The 17,796-nt window shown below is 40.8% G+C and overlaps 1 long non-coding RNA gene across 8 annotated transcripts in view; it reads left to right on the forward strand.

The window, feature by feature from the left end:
• LOC128851268 (uncharacterized) overlaps positions 1-17,796 on the forward strand; it is a 72,559-nt gene that overhangs the window by 42,258 nt on the left and 12,505 nt on the right. The gene's annotated exons all lie outside the window — the stretch shown is intronic.

The raw sequence follows: 17,796 nt of genomic DNA on the forward strand, positions 1-17,796 counted from the left end.
GCCTTTGGAGGGGCTGGGAGGTCCTGCACAGCCAGACAACAGCTGGTACTGTTGGGTAGAGTGCGAACAGCCTTCTGTGACCTGACACATTTTATTTCTGGTGAGGGGATGAAAGCACTTGTGATGCGCTATGACATTTCTGACAGTCCTCAAAATGCATTTGACGTTCCCTGAGAGAACATCACCTTTGTGGCATGTTTAGGAGTAGGAGGGTCCATCCCCTCCTCTTTGTGCTACCCCCGCAGCAGAGCTGCAGCAGAATTGCATCCTTTCGGGGCTCTCAGTTGGGTGCCAGCAAGCTGGGGGTGGCACAACCCAGTAAATTCTCCTGCTTCTGTTCCTCAGTATCAGATCTCCTTCACCTGAAGAGAGAAGGAATGAGATACAACCTTCCATGTAATAGAAATTTGGTATACTTGAGAACCTTTTTGCAGCTTTTTCTAATCTTAGTAATAAAGCCTCCTAACATTGGTCATTTTGCAGTTCCATGAGAGCCAAAATGCATTCACAGAGGCCTGACCTGACCAGCATTGGTGCTCCAGCAGAGGGTATGGGAAAGAGCACAAGTGGTGAAAAGTGAGGAAAAATCTTACACTCCTTTTGATTGTAGTAATCCCTTCTCCAGCATTGTTCAATCCCCAGATAGACAATGTTTTTCTTAGATAGACAGGATCGGATCCTCAGCTCCTATCAGCTGGCGTCACTCCACCAACTGCAGTGCAGCTGACACAGGCAGTCTAATTTGCTCTCCCACCAAGGATGTGACCCGCCGTTTTCTTCTTGACAGCATCCCTGAAAAGATACATGATGTTCTGCAGGGCCAGTCTAATCTGCTTGTGGAGGAGCATCCATTGTTCAGCCTGCCACCCTTATCACCCGCTCTCGACAGAAAAGAAGCCCAGGCTGGACGTCGGTGACAGCTTTCTCCAGGCATGGGTCTTGCTGAGACTGTGAGAAGCTTCATGCTGCAGAAAGCCCCCAGGAAGACGGGAAGCAGCCATGGCTATGAATCACCCTAGAAACAAATGATTCGCTATGGTTAAATTCATGGAAACAGCTCTGTACTGTAAAGTGTGACTAAGGCTATTATCCCAGAGCAATGGAAAGTCTCCCAGCCCCCCATGCTTTGCTGAGAGTATGTTAATTATTGCTCTGGGTGTGAATCCTCCATGCCTCAAATAAGTCACTTTAACTAAGCAAGTCCGTTGCCATTTCCACGTGAAATAACACTAGATTGTCTTGAAAAGACTGTTGACAACATCTGACAAAGTACCATTTTGATGTTCAAAAAGACACAATTCAGTAATAACTGATGGACTTGAGGGTGGGTGCTTATTTAATCAAGGGTGTTTCCCTGTTTTGTTTGCTGCTGCAGGGATCAATACGATGAAGACAGGCAGTCCTGCACAGTTCGTAGGCTTTCCTAGCAATGTGTTAGGACATGAAACATGTGAACTCAACTGCTCTAAAAATCCTCACACCATCAACTGTGAAAAAGTTATTATTTTGGCTCCTTACCAAAAAAAGTGACAAGATTGGTACACATTCTGTCCCTACCATCCTACACTGGCTGTGTGGGCACTCAGGCTCTAGAAGTTAGCATAGTAACTCAGTACAAACCACTTAGGACTGATCGATAGCAATGTTGCTGACGGAAGTCCTACCTCGCAATGATCCAGTGGTGTTTGGTAGCATTCCCAGATCCTTTTGTATCCCCTCTTATTCTACACAATATTTCTGTCCGCAACATTGAATTGGATGGTTAAGAACATGAAACTCTTTCACCCTCTTCTGAACTGCTTGTTTCTGAGTGGCGCACAGGTTTCTGAAACTTCAATTAATATTGGATCACATGTCAGTCTGGTGTCTAAAGGATGAAGAAGTCTGACATAAGCAAATGAGGACAAAACTGGACTATTTCTGATCATCATGGCTTTTCTATTCCCCTTTTATGGTCCTGCATTTTGAGGGGTACCTTTGAATGAATCTTCTCATTTGTCTTAAGGTCTGAATTGTCCTAATGGGCTGAAATTTTGTATAGAGAATCCAAGATGAGAACTTTAGAGGGAAAGGTAATACATCATGTTATTTTCCAGGAAGCACAGAGGCATTCACAGTTTTTCTTTACAAAGACTAGACACCTTTTTAAATAAAGAACCTGGAAACAAGAGCATTATCAGAGCAAGACCTTCAGCAATAACTCCTAAAAGCCTATTAGCATATACGATATGAACTACAACAACATTGCTACAATTCTGCTTAGCTGTTCCAAAAGACAATTCAGGCCAGAACTAACAATTATACTAATGCTCTGTGTTGGTTAATTGACGGAATTTATGACATCAGATAAATGGCAGAGTTCAAAGCCAAGTGTGTGCACATATAAGAGAGAGAATGTATGCAGGTAGGGTTGTTATCAGCTGGAGCACTAAATATAAGTCTCTGTAATTTCACATCTGGGAAAACATCCAGAAATCCTTTCTATGCAATAGATTATATGTCAGACAGCAATGATATACAAGCAAAGCAGCACTTGTAATGAGAGTGCGACCATCACTGATACCTGGGAACACTAATGCTAATTAATTTGAGAGGGAAGAGCAAGAATGTGCTAGTGATATTAGGAAAGTCTCATAGCATACCCATCTTGTCTTCCATCTGAATGAGGGCACAGGCTGTTAATGAGAACACTGCTTTTTCCCTACCAGCTTCCTGGAATGTATTTGCTTGTCAAAAATAGTTCATAGGGCTGTCGTACAATAATTTTCACTGGTTACTGCTTCTCTCAGCTCAGTGGCAACAACTACACCCTGAACTTGGAAGCACATTTAAAAAAATGAGGATAAAGGCATGTCTTAATGAATGTTTACCCATTGGTTGCTTGGTATATGCAAAAAATATTATCACCCTTAATTGCCTCTGTGATAGTGCACTCCGAGAGGCATATCCCTCAAAGGAAACCCTTTGGAAAAAATGTCACTCTCGGCTTTTATGAGACTAATGTGACTTGGACTGAATCGATCAAACTCACATTCCACAGAGTAGCTTAAAGTGCCCATTTAACATGATTTCCAGTTGGCAGTTTGCTCTGTCTAGTTTATAGACTAGTAAAATGTTGTCCTTGTTTTGGGTTTAACCAGCATTATAACCTACATTAACATTTAAATTCACTTGGAACAAAGAACTTCCCTTTGATGACAATGGGCAGTTTTGATGAAACTAAAGTGAAGTAAAGGCAAACTTTGGGATTTATTCTTCCATATACTGCCTGATACATATTTGCTTTCTCATTATAGCTACTAAAGAGAAGGTAGCTCTACAGGTCAGTGTAAAGTGCCACATAAGACAATGACATTATACTATTTGGTGAAGAAGTCTCTATTCCAAGGGCTGTGGATCTGGCAATGCACTTCGATAAGTGCCTAATTTCCAGCAACAAGAGTACTGTCCAGGTGGTTTAATGCTCTGTGCCTGTCCTACACTTACAGCTCCCAGCCTAAATGGATGAGAAGAGCATGCAACCTTATTCATGGCCAACAAAGTATGTCTTTATGGCAGAGGTTGCCTGGAAAACCCTCTTCTTCTAGGTCACCCGGAAAATCTTCCATCCAGCCCCTTCACAAACAGGCCCTACTTTCTCAGTGTATGCAGAGTTCAGCTGATGAGCCTCTGGCACACGAACTTCATGTCTTGGTTTGCTTGGACAAGGGGGGCAATTGATGCAGGCTTTTCAGCTCACATGATGGAAGTGTCTCCATGGGGTTCCTCTGCTGACTGGTTCCTGTATGAGCTTCTTGCACGCTATGGGAGTGGCACAGGGAATACATCTGGTAGTGAAGCCCTTTTGGTATGCAACAGAGGGCCATCCTTGGCAACAGTTCCCCACTGGAAGGCTTCTCCAACAGTGAGACAGCTCAGGCAGGGCCAGCCTGGAGAGCAGCAAGAGCTCCAGTTCTGAACTCCAAAAATGCAAGGTCCTGGCACCTTCGTGGAGCCTGGGATGCTGGCAGACCGGAGCTCTGCTTGAGAGATTTCAGGGGTAAGGACAGCAGGGACTGTGATTTCAACAGATGGAAAAGAAGCTACATTAGCCTATACTAGGATCTGAGCTTGAATCTTCTTGTAGCACATATTGTTTTCACTCCTATGCTAGATGAGTCTATTAGATGCTACATCAGCTATCAGGGGGTATGTAATTTAAAGGGCTCTAATAAATATCCTATACATAGGATGCTATTTTATACATACTATAGTCAGAGAAATAGCTTTTAGTATAAAAAGGGTTTGCTGGAACCAGAGGCATACGCAGTTAGCTTTTGATGCACGGTTTTTTTCTTACTGAAGGCAGCAGAGTTTGCTTTAGGGTAATCAACAACTTAGGCCAGAAGGGACTAGTCTGGTCTTGTGCATAACACGGACTAAAGAATGCCCCTGTTGTAATTCATGTGCAAAATTCATTAGCAGTGTTTGGTGCTAGAAGAAACAACCAATTATAATGTTAAGTTTTCCAGTTATGGAAAATCCACTTGTTAATGTTTACTTATCTTCACTGACAGACAAAAATGCCTTAGCTAATTTGTAGTCTGAACTTGTCTGGTTTCAACCTGCATCTACTCAGTCTTATTATACCTTCCTGGTCCAGAAGTGCCCTTATACATGAAACTGCAATGTTAGCTAGAAAAAAAAAGTGCTGGGGTGATATTCCATGGGAAATTAAGGTTCAGGCAGATAATGATGGTGCTCTTTCAGTGCATATGTGTAGCAATGCATTTGACCTTGCAGAACATAGCCAAGAACTGCTTTTTGGGGGGTAATATATGTCAATCTCCTGGGATAAGAATTACCTTTTCTACTCAGACTCTAACATCAATTACTGTCACTGTCTTTTAAGATGTTGAAACTACAAAAAGGGTCAACATATGAAATATTCATGTTGACATTTCCTTATAGTACATCCTTTCCTGGCTCAGCCATTTCCTTAGCAACTCACTCTGCATCATACTGTGCTCCCCAACTGCCTCTCTTCCCCCAGGTCCTGTCAATTCACCTGGCATTGAGGTTTCTTTGGTCCCTTTCCAGGAGAAACTCAGTGATGTTTCGTATGCTACTGTTCTGCTTGGATTGCTCTGGTCTGTAACCTGCCTGTGTTTCTAAGCCCATGTGATTCTTTCAGCCAGGCTCCGCCACCCAACACCATTTTGACTCCTGATGATAAGGTTTCATACCTCAGTGTCTCACATTATCAACAAATTCTACCAATAAGTAGTTTATAGAACATGTTGTAGGCCCAAGCAGGGTGAAAAACAAAGACACGTACAGTTTACAGTAAGAGAACTTATCGGAATGCTAACTTGTGATCACTTCTCAATTTTCATTGACTCTCTGTTAAAACTGAAAGTGTATTTCTAACAGACACCAGCTTACATGTAAGAGCAAAAGGTTTAACTTTACAAGCAAATGTTTTTGTTTAAAAGATTTCTAAGGCATTTCCTTCTATGAATGTTTTTTTTTCAACAAAGTTGAATGGGAAATTCATTTATGTAAATCTTTTCCTGCAAAATTTTTCCATTTTAATAAATTGTCGTTTTCCAACAGATATAACACAGCAAAATACAAGAAAAATAATTGACAAAGTATCTTCCAATCTGATTATGCCTAATTATGATTAACAAACTCATGCTGCAGGGTTTTTATTTTTTCCTTTGTCTGCTAAACACCGTGTGTGCTTCTGATGATAGATAAATAACAGCATGCTGAATAAGAAGTGATTGCCAGTTCAAGTGGCAGTTCCTCATTTTAAAGTAGTTTATTTCCTAACGTAACTTTGGGTATCTTATAATGCCACCCATCACTGCAGTAATTTGAGCACTTCCTTTAAAACCACAATATAAGGGTTTTTTTCTGAGTGTCTCTCACTTCTCCCTTTTTGAGGTCCAGACTCTGGGGAAGTGGGTGGCAGATATATTGCTAGTGATGGTTGTTGCTGGTACCACATATTTCCTCTTCTCTCCCTTTGGATTTTTAAAGAAGGAAATTTCCACTGCAGAGTTATCCCAAATTCTTCTGAAGATATAGCTGTCATTTTTTTGTTTTATTCACTCTAGCCCAAGATTCGGAGGGGCTGTGAATCAGGGCTTGCTTATCTGATGAAGGTTATGGATTTAGACCTGGCTTTAAGTTGCACCTTCTCTTTGACGGTTGTTCTAGACTAGCTCTTATATGACTGCAAGGTGATATCCCGAAAGCAAGTAAGGCTGATTTGATGTGTTTAAAAAAGCAGTACTCAGGCAGCCTGCCCAGACACAAAGGTCTGCCCTTCCTACCTGTCATGGGAGTGAGGACAAATTCCATGATAATCACCAAAAGCACAGATGGACTGACTGGGGTTACTGCAAAAGTGGGTGGATGTCACAGCACCAGGAAACTCAGCTTCCAGTCCTTGCTTGGACATTAAACTGAGCAAGACCCTTATCGCATCACACCTTTGCTCCCTTGCATCCTCCCTTAGCCTCCAAGGCATGCTGAGACCACCACCTACTTGGGGAAGGTGCTGCTTTACCTTCTGCATTGGTAGGAAGATAGTGGCCTGGTTGTGGTAGGGTCTTTGAGGTGCTGCTGAAATAAAAATAATTAAAAACAAAACAACAGCCTAGAGCACACGGAAGTGATAAAGCAAGTTTGTTCAGAACAAGTTGTCTCATGGAAGCATATAGGGATTGTTTGTATTGCCCCCAGGTAAAGCACCGAGCACTTGCATCCTCTGTGCAGAAAAACAAACTGACCCAAATTCTTCAGAATTCCTTTCATTCAAGGAACGCCAACTGACAGCAGAGGCATGTGCCAGCACCAAAGGAAGCAGCATCAGCAGTCCCCTCTTCTCCAGCTTGTTGTGGGGCAGCCTCAGACCTGTTGCTTACTCCCTTCCTAGAGCTGAGGAGTTCTTGGCAGGAGAGCTGATATCCACTGGTGTGGCAGAGGGGTCCAGCCAGGCCAGCGGGTATTGCTGCTGTGCTTTCTGCTAGGAGCTCTGCCCTGAGCCACTGCTCTGATCTAGACTCCGAGAATGCTGATTTCCAGTTTTCCTCCTGAACTGCTATGCCTCAGACAAACCCAGACATGAACTTGGGACCCGGACACATTCTCATTGAGCTTACTTCTTTTAGTTAACTCTAGCAACACGTGATGAGTCCCCTGAGCTAGCTCTGTTTACTCTTGCACACATCTGTCTGAGAGCAAAGCCAAATCATATATGTCTATCAGGTATTTTCTATTAAAAAGGTACACTGGAAGACACAGCCAAATGCCTTAACACTGACATAGCAAAAGGAAGACAAACAACCTGTGTGAGTCATTCTCTGTCAGGAAACAGATTTGCTTTCCCCTTGTAGGTACTCACTGGAGTAAAAAGTGAAAACTGCAGCTTGTGATACTAGCTAATACTCTGGTAAAGTGTCTGATTTGGTGGCACTTCAGTGGCTTTGGAACCAGTTGTAGGGCTCTTTCCATCAGTGTGGAGGCTCCCTCCTCCCCAAGAGCAGAATTGTGTTAATGAAGCTGGCAAAGCTGTGCAGGCTGGGCTGTCAGGCTCTTATAAACAGCCTTTTCTGATCCTCTCAACAAAGGGATTGTCTCAGCACTATGGGGTTTCAGTAGGTTAATGATGAACAAAGTGTTCATTTGCACTCAGAATGCGCTCAGCTCCACAGCTTTGCTTGTTCAGTGAACAGGTTTCTAATATTTCTGTCTGAATTTATCTCAGGAATACAAACAAATGAGGGGTGGCTGCAAAGTCTGCAGGCTTTTAATTAGTGGCAACTCTCAACATTTTCAGTCTCAGTATCAGAAACCAGAAACTGAAACCCAGCAAAACTACTTCCAGTGAATGGCCCTAAATGAACTTCCAGTTTATGATGACCAAAATGAACGGGCTTTTCTTTCAAAATCTTCTCCAGTTCTTTCAGTTTTGTCACTATTGATGTGTAATCAACAGCTCCGTCATTCAAACTTTTAAGTTAGAGACACCTTTGAATCTTCATTCTTACTTTCTCAATACAGCCAAAAACTTCCTAGAAGTATTTAACTTAATGTTTCTAAGTACAGTCTTACAACACAGAAAATTAAAACATTATAAGGTGGTCAGGTGGAGATTCAGCTGGCTCAGTGGCTTATTTCTGAATGCGGGCAATAATGCAAGCAAAGGGAGGAGCATAATACAGCAACCATACAGCAATGCTCCTGTGAAACACCCTCACAGGCGCCAGCAATGTGCTGTGCAGGGACGTGTTGACCCACAGACAGTGCCTTTGCAAAGACTAGCTCTTTATGGGGTTTTTTTTCTGCATTTATTCAATTCCTTGTGACCTTGGCAAACAAACTTTAGTGTCCCAATGTCCTATGACCAGACAATTTAGTCTTGTTTGTGACATATATCTGTGAAAGAAAATTTAAAATCAGTTTTATCTTTAAAGAGGACTCTTCCTTCATTGGTGGCAGTACCAGAAGACACTGCATTGGAGACCTGAATCCTTGAAATGTGGCCACTTGAGTCCAGCATCGCCCCTAGGCAGCGTATGACCAGGAATCGGGTAAAATTTACATGAATATGGGACTTTGGGTTCAAGAAGGCAGTAGTGGATCAATAGCTGCCAGCAACTAGATGTCAAAAGTTGTAAGGCAGTAGTTGAAAACTGGTCAAGAAGGAAAACTTAGGAGACATTTAGGGTGACGTTTAATGAAGATTAGGTCTTCGGTACAGAAGCATGGAAAAAGCAAATGAGCACAAAGCAAAATCTTGGGACCCACTATCCTGACAGGGTGAGAGACAATCTGAAGAAAAGGAATGCTGTATAAAGTGAACTTGTGATGCTGCAACTGGCTTTGCTTTATTGGAAGTGTTGAATTGTTGGTTTACTGAGTTACTCAACTATAAGAGGACACTATACTTAAATAATACACTACTGCTTGCAAGAAAGGGCTCCAGACAACGCTATTTCAGTTGGCCTTCCCCAAAGAAAAATGCGTGGGGTAGGTAAGTGACATTACTGAAGTCACTGGAGGAAATACAGCAGACAATCTGTAGTGGCAGAAGTATGGCCTTGGAGACTCATCAAAAGATCCTTAAATGAAGATAAAGGCAGAAGAGAAGAAGCAAGTGTGAGGAATCAGAATAAATGCTCTGCTGTTCTTGCTATCATCCAGTTCCCTCCACAAGAGGAAGGAATGATCCCTGAAAGAAATGCCTTTCCCAGAAACAACCATTTATCTAAAAATTGGAGAACGGGGAAAACTAGAAGAAACACAGGTCAGGTTGGAGAAGTGTGAGATGAATTGAAGTAAAGCATGAGCTGAGATCAGAGGTTGGCAGAAGAGCATGCCCACGTGGTAAACATTGTCCTATGATCAAGCACATTTGATTGTAGCAAATTCCTGATAGAAGAACTTGCTGTGTACCTCACAGAAATCATTTTAGAGAGGGGTCAATGTGATCAGACTGAAACCAGCCTCCTTTGGGGTACAGATAAAATCAACACTTCTTGTTTCCCTGAGAAGCAGTTTTGCTAACAGCTCTCCCAAAGCTAGTTTGTTATCTCAAACCTTCACTGCTGTCGTAATCAGTTTGTGAAGCTGTTTCCTCTACTTCCATTTCAGTTTCTTAGAGTAAGTCTCTCAAATGTTTTATATACAAGTTCAAAGACTCCACAATGTTAGCAGTACGTAGTTCACATCAAGTATAGTCTTGCTTGGTTTATTGCACTGATAACAATCTCATTCCAAAGAGTGGAAACACTTTTTCTGACTAATCAGGTCACACGAGATAACTTGCATGCTCCATTCAATATACTATTATTGCAGTTAAGCATTACCCCATACAGAGAATACATTCAGCAAACTCATTTGGTCCTTTTAATTGTGCCTATAAAAGTGTGTAATGTCCTCATATAGTTGATGCATTGTCATGACCATGGTGCTCTGAAGGAAAGAGATTCTATTCTTGCAAACTGCTAATTGCCACAATATACCATAGCTGTTGCCGTAAGTGATAAATTCCTGAAACTACCTCACTGGGATTTGGACTTCCATGCGTTGCACTGTGAAAATCAACTGAATGGCACCATATATATTTGAGGAAGGAGGCACACTAGAAGAATCACATTTTGCTTTTCTTACCCAAAAAGAATTGTGGACAATCATGATATTGCATAACACTGCAGTACTGTGCCAATACTGCCACTGCTACTTGAGTAATATATTTTTGCAGATAAAAAGGACGCTGTTTAGCAGGGTTTCAATGTTCCTGGATGTGTACTGCAAGGATGAATCAAAAGGGCTGAGACCTTCCTAAGTTCCTAGGTAATTTTCACAACATTCTGATTCTATGATTGCTTTAGGTCTTCTATGCCAAAAATTTCACAACTCTCTATAAAACTTTCTGCCAGTCATGTTGTTTGGTCTTGTAACTCCAAGTTAATATAATAAATATTTTTCTTCATTTCTGAATAGAAAGAATTGTTTAAGACCTTGTTTATACTCAAAAAAAAGGCAATTGGTTGCACTCTTTCAGACACGCGAACTAATTTGGGTGGAAAGAGGGAAAGTGCAGTCAGAAATAACTGGCATACAAAGCAACAGCTTTATATTTGTGGAGGTGCATGCAACAACCTATTACAACTTTAAAACTCACCATTACATAGTTGACTGCTCAAAGCAGCTTGCACTGAATATCTTGGCTTTGATTGTCTACTGAGTGGACTTGTGAAAACTAGTCCTGATTCTGGCATGTTGAAAACGCTTTATTGACCACTAGGAATGCAATTTATTGCCGATAAGACACCATGAAGTTGGACATGTAGAAGAGTTTGTTGACAGGAATAGTCTTGTAATGCTCAGCAAGAATGTAATTTCTTACCTGGCTGTGGTAGTAATAAGCTACATTTCAACATAGATTCTCTTTTTTCGTAAAGGGAAATGTTGTTGGAAGGAATAGAGTCTGTTTAGATAGGGGTTTTTTTATATGCTTCCTTTTCCTCACCTGATTTTCCCTTTTTGCAGGTAGATACACACACAAAACCAAAATACGAAGAAAGTATGACAAATTGATTGTGTGATGACAGATTTATCTCTGGTTGGTTGCTTGCAATATGTGAATGTCATATTAATGAGAAAATACATACATCCGGCCATACCTTGCATTTTGCATAATCATATGTTGGAGTTTATATGAAATTGTTTGCTCATACATTTTTACCATCTTCAAATTGCTTTCCTCAGTGTTTGCACCCTGGTAAGAAAATACATGGCACTGGCTGCTGGACTCCAGAGGCCCTTTCAGTCTTGAGGTCCAAGGCTGCGTGTAGCATCACACACTGACAGCACTGCCCTCAGCCTACCTTGTAGCTGTTTCCTCCGTAGCATCTACAGGTCTACACATTGTATCTTAGCAGACAAAATGCTTCCAAGCATGGATAACCCCACTGCTTAACCACGGCTATGCTTTGCCGTGGAGTTATTGGAGTTATTGATGGGCAGTGAGTTAGCCCCAAAGCCTGCTGAATACGCAGAGTAAACAATGAAGTCCACTGGAATGATGGCAAAAAATAGGATGTTTGCTCCACAGGTGTTCTTCCTCTCACTTATGTGGTCGGTTGAACTAGGAGGAAATCAGATAAACAGAATAGAAATTGTGAAACTAGGGCAAGACTGACTGGAAAAGATGAAAGAAGGGAAAGAACAGACTGATGAATGAATGACACAGAGGTGATGCAATCATGAGCGAGGCAGCACTTGAGCCAGCCAGCACACAGCAAAGAAACAGTGATACAGATGTAAAATGTTCTCTGAGCATCCAGAAAGTCTTGCTTTGGCTGCTCGCACCAGTTGGAGTCCCAGGCTGACTTCTTGTAGAGGAGTTTTCCTCTAGGATGCTGGGGTGAAGGCAGAAGAGGCACCACCCAGGCTTCTCTGCCCTAGAAACTGAGTCTATACACACACTAAGGAAAGGCAGAGGGTAGGCTGAGATACCTCAGCTTTGCGTGAGGGTATATAGACCTATAAATCACAAAAACCTTTGAATCATTTCACTTTATGAAGTTGTGCATAAAAGACAGCAATGTTAAACATAAATAAAACCCTACTTCCCACTACACAAAGGTATGGTAACACTATGCCTTTTAAGTGAAAAAAACCCACACCATTGGATAGTAATCAATTCACTAAAATTTCTGTGTTGGAAAGAAGGTAATAGATCTTTGAGGAGGTTAACAGTCTGACACAGAGGCTGGGAGAACCGGCAGCCTGGAAAGCTTTCTAGCTCTATTAGCCCCTCAGCCCCAGGCTACCCATGACTTTGAGATCACGGTACACAGTTAAGCCAAAGAAATAACTTGACTAGGGAGCTAGAGAAGGAAAACAAGAAGAACAAAGCTGGAAAAATCACATTGCTGCCTCTTCCTACATTTTTTTTGTTTCCTCCTCCTTTTCAGTTCTTATTTTGTATGTGCCTCTTGCTTCAGGAGTTTAGTCTTGCTATCTGAGATTATAACTTTTTTCTAACACAGCTGTGAACCCATAAGAAGAAGTGATCTAAAAAAAATCTTTGCTTCAGCTGCATCAGTATATATTACGCAATGAGCGATCTGACTGCATTATGTCCTTGCTTTCTTCAGCCCTGACACTGCAGCTAAATGCTAACAGTGTAGGGCTGTTTGGAAATCTTTGAAATACCTGGCACCAGATTAGTAAGGCTGTGCAGTCATGATGCTCTCCAAAGCTGCTTGGTCTTCTAAAGAAAGATTACACTGTGCGATGTCGATGTTCAGAAGTCATCAGCTCAAAGAAAAGATCCTTTTGCTACCTGCACTTTGCTTTCCTTTGCCTCTTTTCCAAGTGTTTCATCTCCTCGCCTTGTCAAGACTGAAGACCAAAACTGTGGGTGTTAAGAGCCACTCCCCACTCCAAAATAAATCTTTTACCATCTCCATTATTATCAAAAAGCTGTTGCACATCCATTATTGAACAGACGAAGTCCCATCAGATGATAAGGACAAGGGAAGCATTGTGTAAATGAAAGCTCAGTTCATAGTTCTCCCTTCAGTGAATTCAAGTCCTTTTGTTCCTCCTACATCTTCACTGGAAGTTTTGAAGGATTTGTAGTGGTGGCTGTTGATGATATGGCTAAGTAGCTCTCTTCAACATGATTGAAGAGAAACATGTCCAAAGTGTACACAAGTCACACTGTCAAGCAGCCATCTGGAGTGCACTACCACCTTGACACCTGAGAAACACCCCAAAATCCAGACTACATTTGCATCATATCCTGATGTCTGGCAAGTCTGCCCACAAGGGAGGGGAGCCTGCAAGTGTTTCAGGCATTCACAACCACCCTTGTGTTGGATTGGAGCCCAGTGCCAAGATTTGTGCTATCCTCTGCTGGCACAGACCGACGTTTGAATCCAACTCTTGATATTTAATTAAGAACAGTATTTGGAGCATCTGTTTGCAAAAGCAGTCAGAGTGATACCAATAGGATACCAAATAATGAGCACTTTGTAGCATATTGTGAGGCCATGCATTTTATTATTTAGAGCCTTCTTGGAACTAAATTCCTTGCAAATATACACAGGATGAATTAGAAAAAGAGAGCCTAAATGTTCCTTTTCTGACCCCCAACACAGTAACGACCGCATGGAAACCACACTACAGAATCACACAAAGAAAATGTCTTGTAGGCCATATGATAAACCTAAAATTAGAGCACTAGTTTAGCTAAAGAATTGGCTTAGTAAGTCAAATCACTTAAGCTGAACAGAAAAGAGCAGAAGGAAGGATGCCAGGGTAGCAAGAAACAAAATGTGTAGTTTGAATTATCCTTCTTTATTCATTATCATAGCTTTGATGATGATTTGGTGGGCTTGTTTTCTGAAAAGTGGATGATTCTGCTTTAAGCTACAAGAACATAATTAGTAATTTTTCCAAATGAATATGTTTTGCAGCCAGGCAAAGATTATTAAAGTTCCATAGAAATGTAATGAGAGTTATTTCAAAGTACAGGACATTAACCTTACACGCGATAGAATAATAGAAATGGCCTCATCTAGATTTTGTTCCTCATTATAGCTTCTGGTGAGCAATAGGATCTGATGGGCTTGTCACTAACCCAAGAATCAGAAAATACTGATTAGTAACAGAATAAACCCTGCATGCTCCCTTAAATAGCTATAAGTGAACGCACTTCCCTACTTAACTTTAATTCTTATGGTCATTCTATGGGCAATTGTGACGGAGGCCTTTCTCTTGCACTACAACGTGCAACAGAATTGAATAGCTGGTGGGTGAATAAAGCAAAAAAAAAAACAAAATATCAGAGATGAGCTGTAAAGGCATTAAATGCTTCCAGACAGGTCTTTCAAGATGAGGGTGTAATGATAAAGATGAGATGCAGTAACAACCTTATTAATCGGAGAGGACAAACCACAATGGGAGTTCAAAGGACTTCATAGTGCATTTCATCAGATGTTCTTATGTTCCAAGCTGATGTCTTCCACAAGGCTAGCAGTTCTTTCAACATGCTGAGGGAAAAACCATCCACAAATATCAACTGTTTGCAGAAAACAGTACTGCTGAAGCACAGAATTGAAAAATACAGAAAGGCAGGATGTAATTACTCCAGACTCCAGGTAGGCATGAGAAGGGAGGGGCAGACGGTATCCAAATACAACCAAGGGACAAAAATGGAAGTGGTGGGCCAGACCTCTTAAGAAGGACAACCCAGGAAAGTACTCTTGAGTGTAAGGATATGGGTATAGGGCTGGGAGGTTTGGGGGAACATTGAGAAGGGCTCTTTCTGCATTGGTGTCTGAGCATCATCAGTGTCTGTTCTCTACCAGCAGTGCATACAGTAACAGCAAAGAACCACCCAGGTGGCCCTACTGCATCCTCAGCGAAAGCCTTTCCCAGGAGCTGGAAGGAGGCTGGTAAACTATGTTGGTAGCTTTTGTCTCTGCTAATAAATGCCAGGGTGGAATGTGGCATTTAAAGTGTCCTGTAGGAAGGAAGATCAGATTTTCAACTACGTGGACATGCACATAGCAGTTTTCTTATTTAAACTGGCATGTAAGCAAGAAAGTGGAGGCACAGAAAACTGAACTGTAAGAGTGGCAGAGGACCCCTCTCCAATGAGAATTTACAAAGATGAGAGTTCATGTGAAGTAGCTTAGTCTTGGAGTCCAGGGGAACATCAGCAACATCGAGAGCAGCCCTTTCCAGGAATATATATAATTTCAAGTTCTTGTCTTCCTTAGCTGATAGACCAAAGAAAGCCCCAGATCAGTACATGAACATGCAGGTATTCCCTTTTGGATGCCACTGGTTTATACTCATGCTTTGATGCTGGGGAAACATTCTCTTGTACATAAGATACTGTCTTCCAAAATCACACAGATATCTGGGAATATAACATAGATATCTGGGAATATAACTTCATGCTCCTATCTCCTCTGGCTGGCTTGGAAGTTGTATTCACTGTCAAGGTTAAACTGTTTTTTTTAAGCAAGTCATCATCTGTGTTTCTAAAATTTAACTTCATTATGATGCAATGTCAGTATTAGACCTATTTATTACTATTAAATTTATTTGGCTTAGCATTTGTATTTTACTCACATGGACTATTAAACTATAACAGTTATTTAACTTGTTTCTAATCAGTTTAATTTTACGATGTGACTAGCATAATGGCATTTTATTTAAGGGTATGCATTGTGAAATAATGGAGGAAAGCTCATTATTTAAAGATTTATAAAAATGGTTATCTTAATGTTATCTTAAGAAAAAAATAATAAACCCTACTATTTTTTTTGGCATAAGCCAGTCTCTCAGTGACCCTTTAGGCCATGGTTATAAAGATACTGCTGAGCGTCTAGCCTCTAACCTTCACAACACTGAAATAAAACAGATGCTTTCTACTAACACGGTTCTTGATAACTCACAAATTTCTTAAGTTAGACCACAGCATTGTGTTATAACTCAGAAATAAATGATAATAAAACTATGGATGCAGTGCTCCACTTCTCGGAGAACTTCTGTCCACAAGAGCTTATGTATCTCATGAATGCCATAAAATAAAATGGCTTTGATATGAGAACTAATATTGCTGGTCAAAACAATTACAGAAAGTTTTTCCAGCCTGATTAATCTCAGAATAACAATTAGGGTTGGAAGGGAGTCCAAGAGCTCATCAAGTCCATCCTTTTGCCTTGTGGCTGAGCCAGTCACACCCTCCTCACATCGGGAAAGTGTTACTTTGGCCGCTCTCTAGTGGTAAGCGCACAGCCTCTCCAAGCCTTCTACTCCTGTCTTCAACTAACCCTTACAGTTAAATATTTTGTCTCCTAATATCTAACATAATTCTTCCCTGCTGCATTTGAAGTACTTGAGGTCTTGTCCTCTCCTCAGGGGATATTGCAATAAACAGTAGTTCATTTCACTTCTTTATCCATTTACATATTTAAGGAAGTATCACATCCCCCCCTAGATCTTCTTGCTTGACAATGTAACTTCAATTCTTTTAACCCATGCTTATAAAACACAGTGTCACATAACATAACATAACATAACATAACATAACATAACATAACATAACATAACATAACATCATATAACAATATTTGTTGCTTTCACCTCGGCTTTCTCCACCAGATCTATATACTCTTCTGAGCTTGTGCTCACAGCACTCAATAACGCTTGACTTTTCACAGCTTTATGACATTGTTGATTTCTATTCAACTTGTGATGCATTTTAATTGGAAATGATGCATGTTAATTCGTTTGATTGCAATTATTAGAATGGAATTGGGGCAGGTAAACAATGGAATAAAAGTGATTATACACAAGAGACTTCTATTTTTAGCTGACTTTCTAGCAGGATCTACCATCCTCTGTCCAGTTTTTACTATTTATACAGAGAGAAAATTGTTGTTACTTCAATTATTCAGTTCCTGGAACTCCTAATATCTGCAAATTTTTGTTTTCTGTCTTCTTTTATCAGGGTAGATAGTGCTATCATCTTCTGAATGCAATAGCCCAGTGAGGGTCTGCTGTAACAGATCTGAAGATTCAAAACCTGTTCACATTTATAATTCTTGTAATGTCAAGAAATATTCTCTCTCATTCCTAAAAACTGAGATGAGAAAAAAGGTATTCAAGGTAAACTAGCCCATAATCCACTTGTTTAAAAGAAGTTCCCCCTGTGAATTTTGCTGTATTGTATCTCACTGTTTAGGGAAGAGAAAAGCAGACAGTTTTTTTCAGCAGATGCCTAAAAATAAAATGTGTTCTTATGTGAAAAGAATATAAATCTTTGTACAACTGCTTAAATATCTTAAAGAATCTGGACACAATGAGGATTTTCCAAGTGCACTGCTGCCTAATTTCATGAGAATCAAGAGGAGTCTGGTAGCTAAATACTTAGGCATTTTGGAAAGCCTTTTTAGCACCTGTCAGTAGTCAGGGCATATGTCCAATGCTGTTCTTTGAGTAGTTAGACTGTTTTGGTTCTGCTTAGTGAGATAAAGTGGCAAAGCACCACACAACTTTTCTTATTCACTTCTTATGCCTTCAAAGAGCGCTTGGCCCAGTGCTGCCTTTTTTTCTAAAGCTCAGCCATACACTGTACCTTACTTGGCAGAGTCCAGAGAATTACTAAAAAATTCATAACCCAGAAACATAAAAATACAAACAGTAATGCTGGATCCTGCAGGATGTAGGAAAATAATTGATGCCAATTCTAAATGTATAATGCTAATT

Source organism: Cuculus canorus, chromosome 2, assembly GCF_017976375.1.
Source record: "Cuculus canorus isolate bCucCan1 chromosome 2, bCucCan1.pri, whole genome shotgun sequence".
Classification (NCBI taxonomy): Eukaryota; Metazoa; Chordata; class Aves; order Cuculiformes; family Cuculidae; genus Cuculus; species Cuculus canorus.